This window comes from Ranitomeya variabilis, chromosome 6 (assembly GCF_051348905.1).
Source record: "Ranitomeya variabilis isolate aRanVar5 chromosome 6, aRanVar5.hap1, whole genome shotgun sequence".
Classification (NCBI taxonomy): Eukaryota; Metazoa; Chordata; class Amphibia; order Anura; family Dendrobatidae; genus Ranitomeya; species Ranitomeya variabilis.
The window spans coordinates 8,899,466-8,916,928 of NC_135237.1; the positions used below are offsets into that span (position 1 = coordinate 8,899,466).

The 17,463-nt window shown below is 40.9% G+C and overlaps 1 protein-coding gene and 1 long non-coding RNA gene across 3 annotated transcripts in view; both read right to left on the reverse strand.

The window, feature by feature from the left end:
- WNT3A (Wnt family member 3A) overlaps positions 1-17,463 on the reverse strand; it is a 279,783-nt gene that overhangs the window by 260,385 nt on the left and 1,935 nt on the right. The gene's annotated exons all lie outside the window — the stretch shown is intronic.
- LOC143783351 (uncharacterized) lies at positions 10,325-12,623 on the reverse strand. The gene is made up of 2 exons (XR_013217130.1): positions 12,336-12,623; positions 10,325-11,079 (listed from the first exon to the last, which is right to left on the reverse strand). It is a non-coding gene; the product is annotated as an uncharacterized LOC143783351 (long non-coding RNA).

Here is a 17,463-nt window from a genome sequence, read left to right on the forward strand (position 1 = left end):
CAGTCCTCCTGACACTTCTATATTGATCAGTTCTCCTGACACTTCTATATTGATCAGTCCTCCTGACACTTTATATTGATCAGTCCTCCTGACACTTTTATATTGATCAGTCCTCCTGACACTTCTGTATTGATCCGTCCTCCTGACACTTCTGTATTGATCCGTCCTCCTGACACTTCTATATTGATCCGTCCTCCTGACACTTCTGTATTGATCAGTCCCCCTGACACTTCTATATTGATCAGTCCTCCTGACACTTATTATTGATCCGTCCTCCTGACACTTCTATATTGATCCGTCCTCCTGACACTTCTATATTGATCAGTCCTCCTGACACTTCTATATTGATCAGTCCTCCTGACACTTCTATATTGATCAGTCCTCCTGACACTTCTGTATTGATCAGTCCTCCTGACACGTTTATATTGATCAGTCCTCCTGACACTTCTGTATTGATCCGTCCTCCTGACACTTTTATATTGATCTGTCCTCCTGACACTTCTGTATTGATCAGTCCTCCTGACACTTCTGTATTGATCAGTCCTCCTGACACTTTTATATTGATCTGTCCTCCTGACACTTCTGTATTGATCCGTCCTCCTGACACTTCTGTATTGATCAGTCCTTCTGACACTTCTGTATTGATCAGTCCTCCTGACACTTCTATATTGATCAGTCCTCCTGACACTTCTATATTGATCAGTCCTCCTGACACTTCTGTATTGATCAGTCCTCCTGACACTTCTGTATTGATCAGTCCTCCTGACAATTCTGTATTGATCAGTCCTCCTGACACTTCTGTATTGATCCGTCCTCCTGACACTTCTGTATTGATCAGTCCTCCTGACACTTCTGTATTGATCAGTCCTCCTGACAATTCTGTATTGATCAGTCCTCCTGACACTTCTGTATTGATCAGTCCTCCTGACACTTCTGTATTGATCAGTCCTCCTGACTCTTCTGTATTGATCAGTCCTCCTGACAATTCTGTATTGATCAGTCCTCCTGACACTTCTGTATTGATCCGTCCTCCTGACACTTCTGTATTGATCAGTCCTCCTGACAATTCTGTATTGATCAGTCCTCCTGACACTTCTGTATTGATCCGTCCTCCTGACACTTCTGTATTGATCAGTCCTCCTGACAATTCTGTATTGATCAGTCATCCTGACACTTCTGTATTGATCCGTCCTCCTGATACTTCTGTATTGATCAGTCCTCCTGACACTTCTGTATTGATCAGTCCTCCTGACACTTCTGTATTGCTCAGTCCTCCTGACTCTTCTGTATTGATCAGTCCTCCTGACACTTCTGTATTGATCAGTCCTCCTGACACTTTTGTATTGATCAGTCCTCCTGACACTTCTGTATTGATCAGTCCTCCTGACTCTTCTGTATTGATCAGTCCTCCTGACACTTCTTTATTGATCAGTCTCCCTGACACTTTTGTATTGATCAGTCCTCCTGACACTTCTGTATTGATCAGTCTCCCTGACACTTTTGTATTGATCAGTCCTCCTGACTTTTCTGTATTGATCAGTCCTCCTGACACTTCTATATTGATCCGTCCTCCTGACACTTCTGTATTCATCCGTCCTCCTGACAGTTCCGTATTGATCAGTCCTCCTGACACTTCTGTATTGATCCGTCCTCCTGACACTTCTATATTGATCAGTCCTCCTGACTCTTCTGTATTGATCAGTCCTCCTGACACTTCTGTATTGATCAGTCCTCCTGACACTTCTATATTGATCAGTCCTCCTGACACTTCTGTATTGATCAGTCCTCCTGACACCTCTGTATTGATCAGTCCTCCTGACACTTTTATATTGATCAGTCCTCCTGACTCTTCTATATTGATCAGTCCTCCTGACTCTTCTGTATTGATCAGTCCTCCTGACACTTCTGTATTGATCAGTCCTCCTGACTCTTCTATATTGATCAGTCCTCCAGACACTTTTATATTGATCAGTCCTCCTGACACTTCTGTATTGATCAGTCCTCCTGACACTTCTGTATTGATCAGTCCTCCTGACACTTCTATATTGATCAGTCCTCCTGACACTTCTGTATTGATAAGTCCTCCTGACACTTCTATATTGATCAGTCCTCCTGACACTTCTGTATTGATCAGTCCTCCTGACACTTCTATATTGATCAGTCCTCCTGACACTTCTGTATTGATCAGTCCTCCTGACACTTCCGTATTGATCCGTCCTCCTGACACTTCTGTATTGATCAGTCCTCCTGACACTTTTATATTGATCCGTCCTCCTGACACTTCTGTATTGATCCGTCCTCCTGACACTTCTGTATTGATCAGTCCTCCTGACACTTCTGTATTGATCAGTCCTCCTGACACTTCTGTATTGATCAGTCCTCCTGACTCTTCTGTATTGATCAGTCCTCCTGACACTTCTGTATTGATCAGTCCTCCTGACACTTCTGTATTGATCAGTCCTCCTGACTCTTCTGTATTGATCAGTCCTCCTGACACTTCTGTATTGATCAGTCCTCCTGACACTTCTGTATTGATCAGTCCTCCTGACACTTCTGTATTGATCAGTCTTCCTGACACTTCTGTATTGATCAGTCCTCCTGACACTTCTGTATTGATCAGTCCTCCTGACACTTCTGTATTGATCAGTCCTCCTGACACTTCTGTATTGATCAGTCCTCCTGACATTTCTGTATTGATCAGTCCTCCTGACACTTCTGTATTGATCAGTCCTCCTGACATTTCTGTATTGATCAGTCCTCCTGACACTTCTGTATTGATCAGTCCTCCTGACACTTCTGTATTGATCAGTCCTCCTGACACTTCTGTATTGATCAGTCCTCCTGACACTTCTGTATTGATCAGTCCTCCTGACTCTTCTGTATTGATCAGTCCTCCTGACACTTCTGTATTGATCAGTCCTCCTGACACTTCTGTATTGATCAGTCCTCCTGACACTTCTGTATTGATCCGTCCTCCTGACACTTCTATATTGATCAGTCCTCCTGACACTTCTATATTGATCAGTTCTTCTGACACTTCTATATTGATCAGTCGTCTTGACACTTCTATATTGATCAGTCCTCCTGACACTTCTATATTGATCCGTCCTCCTGACACTTCTATCTTGATCAGTCCTCCTGACACTTCTGTATTGATCAGTTCTCCTGACACTTCTGTATTGATCAGTCCTCCTGACACTTCTGTATTGATCAGTCCTCCTGACACTTCTGTATTGATCAGTCCTCCTGACAATTCTATATTGATCAGTCCTCCTGACACTTCTATATTGATCCGTCCTCCTGACACTTCTATATTGATCCGCCCTCCTGACACTTCTGTATTGATCAGTTCTCCTGACACTTCTGTATTGATCAGTCCTCCTGACACTTCTGTATTGATCAGTCCTCCTGACACTTCTGTATTGATCAGTCCTCCTGACAATTCTGTATTGATCAGTCCTCCTGACACTTCTATATTGATCAGTCCTCCTGACACTTCTGTATTGATCAGTCCTCCTGACACTTTTGTATTGATCCGTCCTCCTGACAGTTCTGTATTGATCAGTCCTCCTGACACTTCTGTATTGATCAGTCCTCTTGACACTTCTGTATTGATCAGTCCTCCTGACACTTCTATATTGATCAGTCCTCCTGACACTTCTGTATTGATCAGTCCTCCTGACACTTTTGTATTGATCCGTCCTCCTGACAGTTCTGTATTGATCAGTCCTCCTGACACTTCTGTATTGATCAGTCCTCCTGACACTTCTGTATTGATCAGTCCTCCTGACTCTTCTGTATTGATCAGTCCTCCTGACACTTCTGTATTGATCAGTCCTCCTGACACTTCTGTATTGATCAGTCCTCCTGACACTTCTGTATTGATCAGTCCTCCTGACACTTCTGTATTGATCAGTCCTCCTGACACTTCTGTATTGATCAGTCCTCCTGACACTTCTATATTGATCAGTCCTCCTGACACTTCTGTATTGATCAGTCCTCCTGACACTTTTGTATTGATCCGTCCTCCTGACAGTTCTGTATTGATCAGTCCTCCTGACACTTCTGTATTGATCAGTCCTCTTGACACTTCTGTATTGATCAGTCCTCCTGACACTTCTATATTGATCAGTCCTCCTGACACTTCTGTATTGAACAGTCCTCCTGACACTTTTGTATTGATCCGTCCTCCTGACAGTTCTGTATTGATCAGTCCTCCTGACACTTCTATATTGATCCGTCCTCCTGACACTTCTGTATTGATCAGTCCTCCTGACACTTCTGTATTGATCCGTCCTCCTGACACTTCTATATTGATCAGTCCTCCTGACACTTCTGTATTGATCAGTCCTCCTGACACTTCTGTATTGATCAGTCCTCCTGACACTTCTATATTGATCAGTCCTCCTGACACTTCTGTATTGAACAGTCCTCCTGACACTTTTGTATTGATCCGTCCTCCTGACAGTTCTGTATTGATCAGTCCTCCTGACACTTCTATATTGATCCGTCCTCCTGACACTTCTGTATTGATCAGTCCTCCTGACACTTCTGTATTGATCCGTCCTCCTGACACTTCTATATTGATCAGTTCTTCTGACACTTCTATATTGATCAGTCGTCTTGACACTTCTATATTGATCAGTCCTCCTGACACTTCTATATTGATCCGTCCTCCTGACACTTCTATATTGATCAGTCCTACTGACATCTCTGTATTGATCCGTCCTCCTGACACTTCTATCTTGATCAGTCCTCCTGACACTTCTATATTGATCAGTCGTCTTGACACTTCTATATTGATCAGTCCTCCTGACACTTCTATATTGATCCATCCTCCTGACACTTCTATATTGATCAGTCCTCCTGACACTTCTATATTGATCAGTCATCTTGACACTTCTATATTGATCAGTCCTCCTGACACTTCTATATTGATCCGTCCTCCTGACACTTCTATCTTGATCAGTCCTCCTGACACTTCTATATTGATCCGTCCTCCTGACACGTCTATATTGATCAGTCCTCCTGACACCTCTTGGTCATTTTCGTGTTTTTTTTGTTTCCCTGCTAGTTACATAACTAGCCTCTTACTCCATCCTCTGTCCACCATCAGACGCAGCGCTGATCTTTAGGGTCTGTAGTAGCACAATATTGATGACGCCCCTCATTGATCTCTTGTTTTCTCTGTGGCGGGGAGTTCTTGTCCTCTGGAAGGACAGATACTCGTGTTTGTTCCTTCTTTGGAGCTGTATTTGCATTTATGCATGCCTCATTATTTGCATATAAGAAAGTGCAGTTCATTAAACCTACTAATTATGCTTTAAGCTCCACTGGTGCCCTGCTGAGAGGAGATGGGATGCTGCCGCTCATCCGCCGGCCCTGGGTATCTGGGGACCGGGGAAGAGAGAGTTTCAGAATAATATCCTCACTCCCTCGTCTCGCCTTTGTACAAGCACAAACTTAAAAGCTGAGGCGCAGCTTTATGATACGATTTCTTAAGGTGTAAGCTCGTCCATAGAGATAGAACGTTCCGCACGGCGAGTAATCAGGATTTTATCCTGCAACTCATGAAAAAATAATATTAATACTAATGATATTTAAGGGTCTAGAAAGAAAAGATCTCCTGATGTTCCGGTGACCGGTGGTGGTTTATCTCCCACATTGCACCGCGGCGATGGCTGGTACCTAAAGGGGTATTCCCATCTCCAAGATCATATTCCCAATATGTAGTAGGTGTAATAATAATATTAGCAAATACCTCCAATTACAAAGGTAGTATATTTTGTCTGATTTGCAATGTCTCTTTCCTCATGTGCAGCCATTGCAGGACCTTAGGCGTCCATGGTCCACAGATAAAGTGTCAGTTAGTAAGTTAGTTACTAGTGGTCATAACCATTGACACTCAAGGTCCTGAGACATGGCGAATCAGAAAATCTACACTACATTTGTAATTGGAGGTATTTTTTAATATTATTATCATTATTACACCTACTACATATTGGGATCTGATCTTGGAGATAATAATAATACTGGGGAAACCCCTTTACAGGCCAAGACCAGGACTAATAATGGAGGCATCACAGTTTTCACCAGTTCTGACCCTTTAGCTGAGAGAGTCCGATTGTTGTATCCTCTGGGTGCAACTAATATTTTACCTGTAGTAGATTACGCGGCCATTCTCATCTTTTACGCAGATCTAGAGGGACTTTTTTATTTTATTGGCCATCCCTTCCTGTCATTTCTAAAGCTCCGAGATGACAGTCTGCTCACCCACCCATTAGGCCATAAAGCTCCATATTTTCCATTCTCCTGGATATTGGTGGTAAGTTTCCCACACTCCCTCTACAAGCGTCGTCCAGCCCCAAACCCTCTGGTGCTTCCTGACATCTCGGTTTATTGCTCAGAGAACTTCCTCTATGAGATGCGCTTAATCCTGGGCTTGGAGGACACCTGGTTAATTGATTTATTGTCTGGATGGGACACATGCAAATAAATATTACGATATGGGAACCTTGTCCTTGAATACTTCACACAGTCTGTACCCCTCGGGTAGCTACAGCTACAAGTGTGAAAAGAGGGATACAGAAATGTATAATATAAAACCTACATGCATTGCACCTGACGAGCAAACCTTGGCCAACATGGAAATGGAAAGAGTCATGGCTGGCAAAGGACCTGGATAAAGAAGAAGACTATGACCACATTTAAGGTGTTCATACAAATTAGTCTTAAGGTAATGAGCGTGGGTAATTTCAGCCATAAATTTAATAGCGAATTCATGTTTTAGCCGACCGATGTCATCTTCTAAATACAAGTTGGCTTTCTTTGAAGTTATGCTCGACAGTCAGATAAATGAAAGATGTTTTATCCACAAACAATTTTTCTTAGAAAGATAGATAGCTCCTTCTATGCCTGGTATTGCTGAAGATGTGTGGCCAATATGGACTACATGTCACGATCCTTCACCCATTGACCTACTTCTAACTTCTGTGTGGCCAGTTTTACTCCAACTATCCTCCAACCTTGTAGTGAGAGGAGAAGCAGGAGATAAGGAAGATGAAAGATTGGAGAAAGAATAGAGATAACTGAACTGGATTGAAGTGGAAAGAATTCACCTCAAATTATACAAAAAATGTAGTTACTCCTGAATGAGATTTTGCTTTGCGTGAATTCAGCAAAATGGCAGATTTGCTAACACATTTTGCTGACTTTTTGAGGGCTTAGAAAAAGGAGAAATAAAATGGTCACCTCACCACTACCACTCCCAGTCCAGTCCTCCATGAAGCTCTCCCCATCCTCTTCATTCTTTCAGCACCATGCAATATGTCACTCTGTGCCGAGGCTTCCAGAGCTGATAAGGATGCTACTTAAGCATTGGGTTGTGATATCAGAAGCCTACCTGGATCTGAACACCCTGGTATACAGTGAAGAAGCAAGGAGAGGACATGTCTAGTGGTGCGGAAAGAAAGTAGACACTAGAAAGAGCTGTGCAGGGGACTAGTCAGGGGCTCTGGCGATGGGACAAGAGGGTGGCAAGGGGAGTAATCTTTTTCATCCTCCGTTCGGTATACTCTGGGGTCTGAAGAGATCCCACAGAATAATCAATAACATTTGATTCACATTGAATGACTTCAGTGCAAAATTAATATTTAGGTCAAATGTATAGAACTGACAGATTCCAATGTTGGCAGATTCACTTTCACTATGAAAGAAGCATAGGTGACCTTCAAAATGAAAATGTCTACATTTATAGGTCAACAACGAAGATCTGTAGAGCTGGGTACAAAGAATAAATAGCAAATCATGAGGATGAGGCTAAGTATGAGGAACACAGATAATGTAGAGCTGATGGTGAAGACATAGAAGATGTAGAAGCTTAAAATATTTTATTCTAAAAAGATCAAGACGCACAGCACAGAGCCGAGCGCGGAAAGATCTAGAGGAACATTACATGTAACCATGTCTCTTTCGAATAATAATGATCTTTAGGATCATCTGAGATTTTTATGGACATGAAGCCGGACAACAAGAATCAGGGCACAAAAAGTTTTGCAGCTATAATTTTTAGATGTGATAAAGACTTTTGAAGATTCTGTGGAACTGATAGACATGAAGAAATGTTACCCTACATATTATTGTATCATATTACCAAGATACGTGACGACCCAACTCACCAAGAAGAGGTGATCACAGGAATCAAGGCACTACAACGAGAAGAGCCAAACCAGACAGGACAATGTGCAGGAGCAAGGCCTCAAGGGCTCTATTATCTATCTATCTATCTATCTATCTATCTATCTATCTATCTATCTATCTATCTATCTATTATCTATCTATCTATCTATCTATCTATCTATCTATCTATCATCTATTATCTATCTATCTATCTATCTATCTATCTATCTATCTATCTATCTATCTATCTATCATCTATTATCTATCTATCTATCTATCTATCTATCTATCTATCTGTTATCTATCTCTCTATCTATCTGTTATCTATCTATCTATATATCTGTTATCTATCTATCTGTTATCTATCTATCTATATATCTGTTATCTATCTATCTATTATCTATTTATTTTCTATTTATTAACTATGTATCTATTATCTGTCATCTTTCTAACTTTCTACTATATATATCTATTAATCTTTTATGTATCTATTATCTATCAATCTATTATCTATTACCTATTTATTATCTATTATCTATCAATTATCCATATATCTATTATTTATCTATTATCTATCTGTCTATCTTTTTATTATTTTTTACCTATTTATCTATCATTCATCTATCTACCTATCATCTATCTATTATCTTTCTATCTATTTTCTATTATCTATTTTCTATTATCTATCTATCATCTATCTATTATCTATCTATCTATCATCTATTATCTTTCTATCTATTATCTATTTTCTATTATCTATCTATCATCTATCTATTATCTATCTATTTTCTATTATCTATCTATTATCTTTCTATCTATTATCTATTTTCTATTATCTATCTATCATCTATCTATTATCTATCTATCATCTATCTATTATCTATCATCTATCTATTATCTATCATCTATCTATTATCTATCTATTATCTATCTATCATCTATCTATTATCTTTCTATCTATTTTCTATTAGATAATAGATAGATGATAGATAGATAATAGAAAATAGATAGAAAGATAATAGATAGATGATAGATAGATAATAGATAGATAATAGATAGATGATAGATAATAGATAGATGATAGATAATAGATAGATGATAGATAGATAGATAGATAGATAATAGAAAATAGATAATAAAAAGATAATAGATGATAGATAGATAATAGATAGATGATAGATAATAGATAGATGATAGATAGATAATAGATAGATGATAGATAGATATCTATCATCTATCTATTATCTATCATCTATCTATTATCTATCTATCATCTATTATCTTTTTATTATCTATTTTCTATTATCTATCTATCTATCTATCATCTATCTATTTTCTATTATCTATCATCTCTTCTCTATATCTATTATCTTTCTATCTATTATCCATTTTCTATTACCTCTCTATTATCGCTGTATATTGTGTCTCACGTGTCGTCGCTGTCTCTCTTCTGAATCTAACCTCTCGGCCTCACGCTCCAGGAGTGGAGGCTTTTGCTTCACTTTTGACAGCCATCTGTCCCGTTGATCACAGTTGATGTTGGGGGTTTGATATTTTGTCCTGATCTCTTGTATCTAGACAATAATAACAAGAGTTTGAGGAATTCAATTGTGCCTTCGAAGCATTTGCACCCACAGAGCGCGTCACCATCACACAAGACCTTTTTTTCTCCCAAGTGATAAATTGTCTATTTTAAGAAAGGTTAGACAAGACATGTTTGGGTTACGGGTCCTTCCCTGAAAAGCAGCGAATAAATAATTAACACATGGATTAAAGGACAACTCGTTCCTGAAGACAATGGCCACCGAGCAAAATGTTCCATGGTGAATGAAGTCACCTCCGAGCAGACGCTTGTAGCATTGCCCCCAAACACAATGACCTGGGGGGACACAGCGGGATCATTCCCCCATGCAATCAACTTTACTTTGTGTAACCAAATAGTAAGAAAACGGAATGTGTTATTAATGTATAATCCGCGTGATATTGATGGACACATGAGTGATCTACTGCACAAATATTCAGAATAAAGTCAAGAAAAAGGAATCCATTCATCCCCAAAATGGGATTCATCCATTCTCTTTTCATTTTATAGTTTGTACAGAGGAATCACAATTGTTTCATTCTTTTTAGAACTGTCCAATGTAAATCTTTGGAATCTTATTACAAGTAAGTCCCGGCAATTACAATTAGAGCGCAGATTATTTCTCCTATTTTCTTTCAAGATATTTTTCACTATTTTTCCATTTTTTCCATTTTCTGCTTTCGCCTTTTTGTTATTGATGAGATTTTGTATTTTGTCTTAAGTTGTTGAAGGGATTGACCCTTGGGTCCTGGAGGTCGCCGGTAGTTTTCCTTGTTGTTCCACTGTATGTGGTGAACGAATCCGCTGCATTTTAACGAACGTTATTTACATTGGGAAGAAAAAAGATTTGAAATGAGACAAAATGCAAGAAAAAAAAGAGCCCAAGCCTCAGTCCAGAGTGCGGAGGCAGCGGTGGGTTTATCTGGGTCCCGTGGTGTTTTTAGACGTTTCAGTCACTAACAGAAGATTTTTGTGTAGAAACGATCTGTGTCAGGTTCCTGAGACACAAGAGCAAGACGTGGCCGCAGGGTGAGATGACACACGTGTATTTAATGTCACTTCACAGGCCTTGCACAAACAGGAGTGACAATCATCACCGCCACAATATCGGGCCGCTCTCCCGGCAGCTCCTGCATTCACACTTCAGGGGGTGAGCTGCAATTTTATTTTTTGTCGTTTTTTTTTTTCTTCTTTTTGGCTAGAGAAAACGAAATCCTTTGATAATTTTTCTTTGCACGTGTCTGAATTTGTCCATTTGCTTCTCGCCAAAGGGGTAACAATAGATTAAAGCACAGTTAACCCTTGCAATGCCAAAATGCCTGCAATTCAAAGAGAAGTATTTAGCAGAAATTGCTCCTCCGACCCTGTGTCGGCCTCGGAGCCCCGCAGCACCCTGTGCCACATAGCGAGCTGCACATTCCTACTGGGTGAAGCGGCTTCATGTTTTATGGCTTTGGCTGCAGGCTAACTTATGATGTATTTGGAAAATCCAGGAAGGAGAAAAAAAATACAAAATGACAAATTACGATTGAAATAATTTCCGTGGTTCTTTGCTGGTAACACAGTCTTAAAGGGGCGTCATTCACTCTTTATATCATAGGCGTCCCTCACTGTTCTGGAGGTGGAGCCTTTCATTTTACATGACACTGTTCCTTTAAGGTTCACAAATTGTAGATAGTAAATATTACCCCAGAAATTGATTTTTAAAGTAAACAAATTGTGACATTTTCCAAATATTTATATAGAGAACCAAAAAATTTAATCGAAAAACAAAAGTTACAATTTTCAAATATTTAAGGACATTTTGCAAAAAAATGAAATAAAAAAAGCAAATTTCAAATGACTGACAATCTTGTCTGCTACGTTCCCATTTTAATGAAGAGCTCTTTTATAGACCTGTCATTGTTTTATGGCTTTTCTGTAATTATTACAATTTCTTGAATCATCAAAAATAAATAAATAAATTACTTTAATGTAATAAATGAAATAACAAATACTGTTAGATCACAATTTCAAGATTTTGACTTTTTTTTGGGCTCTTTACCCAGAAAAATACAAGACAATTAAAATGTATAAAGTAAAAAATTGCAAGTGAGACAAAGAGACAATCGAAGCCGCAAAGGAAATATCTGCGAGAAGATTCGGAGCGTTGTTCCCATTCCAGTGAGATACAAAGGAAATTCTCAACAAATGATTTTCACTTTTTCTACCTCGTTCTTTCTATTACAACAAAATGTTATCTTTCTGTAAAAAATGAAAAATAGCCAAAAATTAAGGGTAAGAATTCTACCTGAAATGAAAAAGGTTTTTTTCTGTTTTTGTGCCCTGTAGGTGAAGAGCAGGGGCCGGTGGGCCGGGAGGTGACAGGGGATATTTATGTGGGGTTCAGAGGAATGTCTCCTCGTCAGCTCCAGGAATGCAGCAATGCTCGGTAATTATAAGCTGTATAATAACTGCGAATTAAACATTGCTCATTACGGATTACAGGCCAGGTGTTCCTTCTGCCTGTCTTATCAAGAGCACATTTGCATTTTATTACCTTCTAATTGAAATGAATTCTCTGTTGCAGACATACCTGAGATGCCTCAGCGAGACAAGGAACCTCACCCTATGGTGACACCGAGTGCACCACAAAGGCGGCCACGGTGCGCTCCACGGCTGCAGGCAGTCACCACACAAATCCACTCATTGTTATAGCGAGACCATCGGCCGCTGCAGTGCGGTGGGCTGTCATGTGGATGCTCTCAGGATCAGTCCTCACTGATACTGCACCAGGCACAGTGAGTGCGATGCAGAGAGGTCTACGGGGTGAGCACTATGGGGTGAGTGCGATGTAGAGAGGTCTATGGGGTGAGTGTGATGTAGAGAGGACTACGGGGTGAGCACTATGGCGGGAGCACTACGGGGTGAGCACCATGGGGTGAGTGTGATGTAGAGAGGTCTATGGGGTGAGTGTGATGTAGAGAGGTCTACGGGGTGAGCACTATGGGGTGAGTGCGATGCAGAGAGGTCTACGGGGTGAGTGTGATGTAGAGAGGTCTACGGGGTGAGCACTATGGGGTGAGTGCGATGTAGAGAGGTCTATGGGGTGAGTGTGATGTAGAGAGGTCTACGGGGTGAGCACTATGGCGGGAGCACTACGGGGTGAGCACCATGGGGTGAGTGTGATGTAGAGAGGTCTATGGGGTGAGCACTATGGGGTGAGTGCGATGTAGAGAGGTCTACGGGGTGAGCACTATGGGGTGAGTGTGATGTAGAGAGGTCTATGAGGTGAGCACTATGGCGGGAGCACTGCAGGGTGAGCACCATGGGGTGAGTGTGATGTAGAGAGGTCTATGGGGTGAGCACTATGGGGTGAGTGCGATGTAGAGAGGTCTACGGGGTGAGCACTATGGGGTGAGTGTGATGTAGAGAGGTCTATGGGGTGAGCACTATGGGGTGAGTACTAAGGGGTGAGTGTGATGCAGAGAGGTCTATGGGGTGAGCACTATGGGGTGAGTGCGATGTAGAGAGGTCTACGGGGTGAGCACTATGGGGTGAGTGTGATGTAGAGAGGTCTATGGGGTGAGCACTATGGGGTGAGTACTAAGGGGTGAGTGTGATGTAGAGAGGTCTATGGGGTGAGCACTATGGGGTGAGTGCGATGTAGAGAGGTCTATGGGGTGAGCACTATGGGGTGAGTGTGATGTAGAGAGGTCTATGGGGTGAGCACTATGGGGTGAGTGTGATGTAGAGAGGTCTATGAGGTGAGCACTATGGCGGGAGCACTGCAGGGTGAGCACCATGGGGTGAGTGTGATGTAGAGAGGTCTATGGGGTGAGCACTATGGCGGGAGCACTACGGGATGAGCACCATGGGGTGAGTGTGATGTAGAGAGGTGTATGGGGTGAGCACTATGGGGTGAGTGCGATGTAGAGAGGTCTATGGGGTGAGCACTATGGGGTGAGTGCGATGTAGAGAGGCCTATGGGGTGAGCACTATGGCGGGAGCACTGCAGGGTGAGCACCATGGGGTGAGTGTGATGTAGAGAGGTCTATGGGGTGAGCACTATGGCAGGAGCACTATGGGGTAGGCACTATATTGTGAGCACTATAGGGAGAGCATAATGTAGGCAGCACTGTGTGGTAAGCGCTCTGAAGAGATCATTATGGGGTGATCACTATGTGGTGAGTACTGTGGGGTGAACACTGTGGGATGACCACTTTGGGGGGATCACTATGGGGCGAGCTGAGGGAGGTGGGTAGTGTAATATTAGCCTTGGAGGATGCCTTTACTGTAACCCAATCCCTATGTTGCAGTGTCCCGGCCTCGGCGCTGCTCGTTGCTCGCACTTCTTGCCTTGTCAGGCCCCATTAGGTGAATGGTGAGTGTATAATTAGAGCTGAGGCTTCTGCTGCACTGAGATCCTCTGTACAAACATCTCCTCACATACCAGGAACCTGCGCCGCTTCCCACAGGTAAATACCTGGTGAGACACATTCCCTGCAGCTCCTCAGGCAAAGAAAGAAGAGAGGGAGCACCTGCCCCACCGCTGAGGGGAGGGAAAGGCACCCTAAACCCCCAGCCCGGGGTTCTGATCCTACTGTTCAGCCACAATGTATCACTGGAGCTTCATGGAAACCCTAAGCATTGCCCACTGCAGGAGGGGAACCCCCGAAACCAGTGCTGGTCCCTGAAACCCCAGTTACTACTGAGAGACCCCACAAGAGACAAGGCGAATAATAACTACGGGCGTGTCTCCAAAAAGGAGGGTGAAGTCCTCTCAAACTGAGAACCCTGATGCACCTCCAAAACTCAAGAGGTGCTCTAATACACCCTCAAAACTCAAGGAGTGCCCTAATGCACCCTCAAAACTCAATGGGTGCCCTAATACACCCTCAAAACTCAAGGGGTGCCCTAATACACCCTCAAAACTCAAGGGGTGCCCTAATACACCCTCAAAACTCAAGAGGTGCCCTAATGCACCCTCAAAACTCAAGGGGTACCCTAATACACCCTCAAAACTCAAGGGGTGCCCTAATACACCCTCAAAACTCAAGGGGTGCCCTAATGCACCCTCAAAACTCAAGAGGTGCCCTAATGCACCCTCAAAACTCAAGAGGTGTCCTAATACACCCTCAAAACTCAAGAGGTGCCCTAATACACCATCAAAACTCAAGGGGTGCTCTAATACACCCTCAAAACTTAAGAGGTGCTCTAATACACCCTCAAAACTCAAGGAGTGCCCTAATGCACCCTCAAAACTCAAGAGGTGCTCTAATACACCATCAAAACTCAAGGGGTGCTCTAATACACCCTCAAAACTTAAGAGGTGCTCTAATACACCCTCAAAACTCAAGGAGTGCCCTAATGCACCCTCAAAACTCAAGAGGTGCTCTAATACACCATCAAAACTCAAGGGGTGCTCTAATACACCCTCAAAACTTAAGAGGTGCTCTAATACACCCTCAAAACTCAAGGAGTGCCCTAATGCACCCTCAAAACTCAAGAGGTGCTCTAATACACCATCAAAACTCAAGGGGTGCTCTAATACACCCTCAAAACTTAAGAGGTGCTCTAATACACCCTCAAAACTCAAGGAGTGCCCTAATGCACCCTCAAAACTCAAGAGGTGCTCTATCAAAACTCAAGGGGTGCCCTAATACACCCTCAAAACTCAAGGGGTGCCCTAATGCACCCTCAAAACTTAAGAGGTGCCCTAATGCACCCTCAAAACTCAAGAGGTGCCCTAATACACCCTCAAAACTCAAGGGGTGCCCTAATGCACCCTCAAAACTCAAGAGATGACTTAATTCAGAGAGGGCAGAAGTGTCCAATATCACAAGAATCAGCAGCGGAGCTTCATCCAGAGCAGATCGGCCGATCCTCGTGATCGCTTACAATCACTGACCATAAAGACTTGAAAACCCAGAGACGTGAACAGAGAATGAAGGAAAGAATCTTCGTAGTAAAGTATCTATATATATTCTATATGTGACATCATAACAAGAAATTATCGTGCAATAAATATCAATGGAAGAAAGTAACAACTACAAGAAATTCTATCAATCTAATGGAGAGAAGAGCAACTATGCATTGTAAACCCTCCAATCATCCATCTATCTACTATCTATCTATTATCAATCTATCTATTATCTATCTATTATCTATCTATCTATTATCTATCTATCTATTATCTATCTATTATCTATCTATTATCGATCTATCTATTATCTATCTATCTATTATCTATCTATTATCTATCTATTATCTATCATCTATCTATTATCTATCTATCTATCATCTATCTATCTATTATCTATCTATCATCTATCTATCATCTATCTATTATCTATCTATCTATTATCTATCTATCTTCTATTATCTATCTATTATCTATCTATCTATTATCTATTATCTATCTATTATCTATCTATTATCTATCTTTTTATCTATTTACGTGTCCTGTATCTCTCTGTCTCTCTATCACACGTACACACATAGGTTCACATCTGCCCGATCTTGTCTTTCCTGCTTTCATGTTTTTCCCTTAAAGCAAAAAAAAAAAAAAAGTTTTTTGTGAGCTTCTCTTGTTTTCTTCCAGGTGAATGCAAAGCAAATCCCGACCCCTTGTATCATCACCACCTGCTGGTTCTCAGGACACAGAGGGGCACAGGTCGCCCCCACATACCGGACCCTGTGTGACATCGGCCGACCCTCCCCGCACATGGCAATAATGATGATATAAGCACCAGATATCACATCATGTGCAGTGTCAAACATGTAATCACACTGATAATAATCGCACTGATAATCGAACTGATAATAATCACACTGATAATAATCTCACTGATAATAATCGCACTGATAATAATCGTAATTATAATAATCGCACTGATAATAATCTCACTGATAATAATCGCACTGATAATAATCACACTGATAATAATCTCACAGATAATAATCACACTGATAATAATCTCACTGATAATAATCTCACTGATAATAATCGCACTGATAATAATCTCACAGATAATAATCGCACTGATAATAATCGCACTGATAATAATCTCACTGATAATAATCACACTGATAATAATCTCACATATAATAATCTCACTGATAATAATCGCACTGATAATAATCACACTGATAATAATCTCAATGATAATAATCACACTGATAATAATCATAATGATAATAATCTCACTGATAATAATCGTAATGATAATAATCTCACTGATAATAATCACACTGATAATAATCTCACTGATAATAATCCCACTGATAATAATCACACTGATAATAATCACACTGATAATAATCACACTGATAATAATCACACTGATAATAATCTCACTGATAATAATCTCACTGATAATAATCTCACTGATAATAATCACACTGATAATAATCGCACTGATAATAATCTCACAGATAATAATCACACTGATAATAATCTCACAGATAATAATCACACTGATAATAATCGTAATGATAATAATCTCAATGATAATAATCACACTGATAATAATCGTAATGATAATAATCTCACTGATAATAATCTCAATGATAATAATCACACTGATAATAATCGTAATGATAATAATCACACTGATAATAATCTCACTGATAATAATCTCACAGATAATAATCTCACTGATAATAATCTCACTGATAATAATCGCACCGATAATAATCACACTGATAATAATCACACTGAT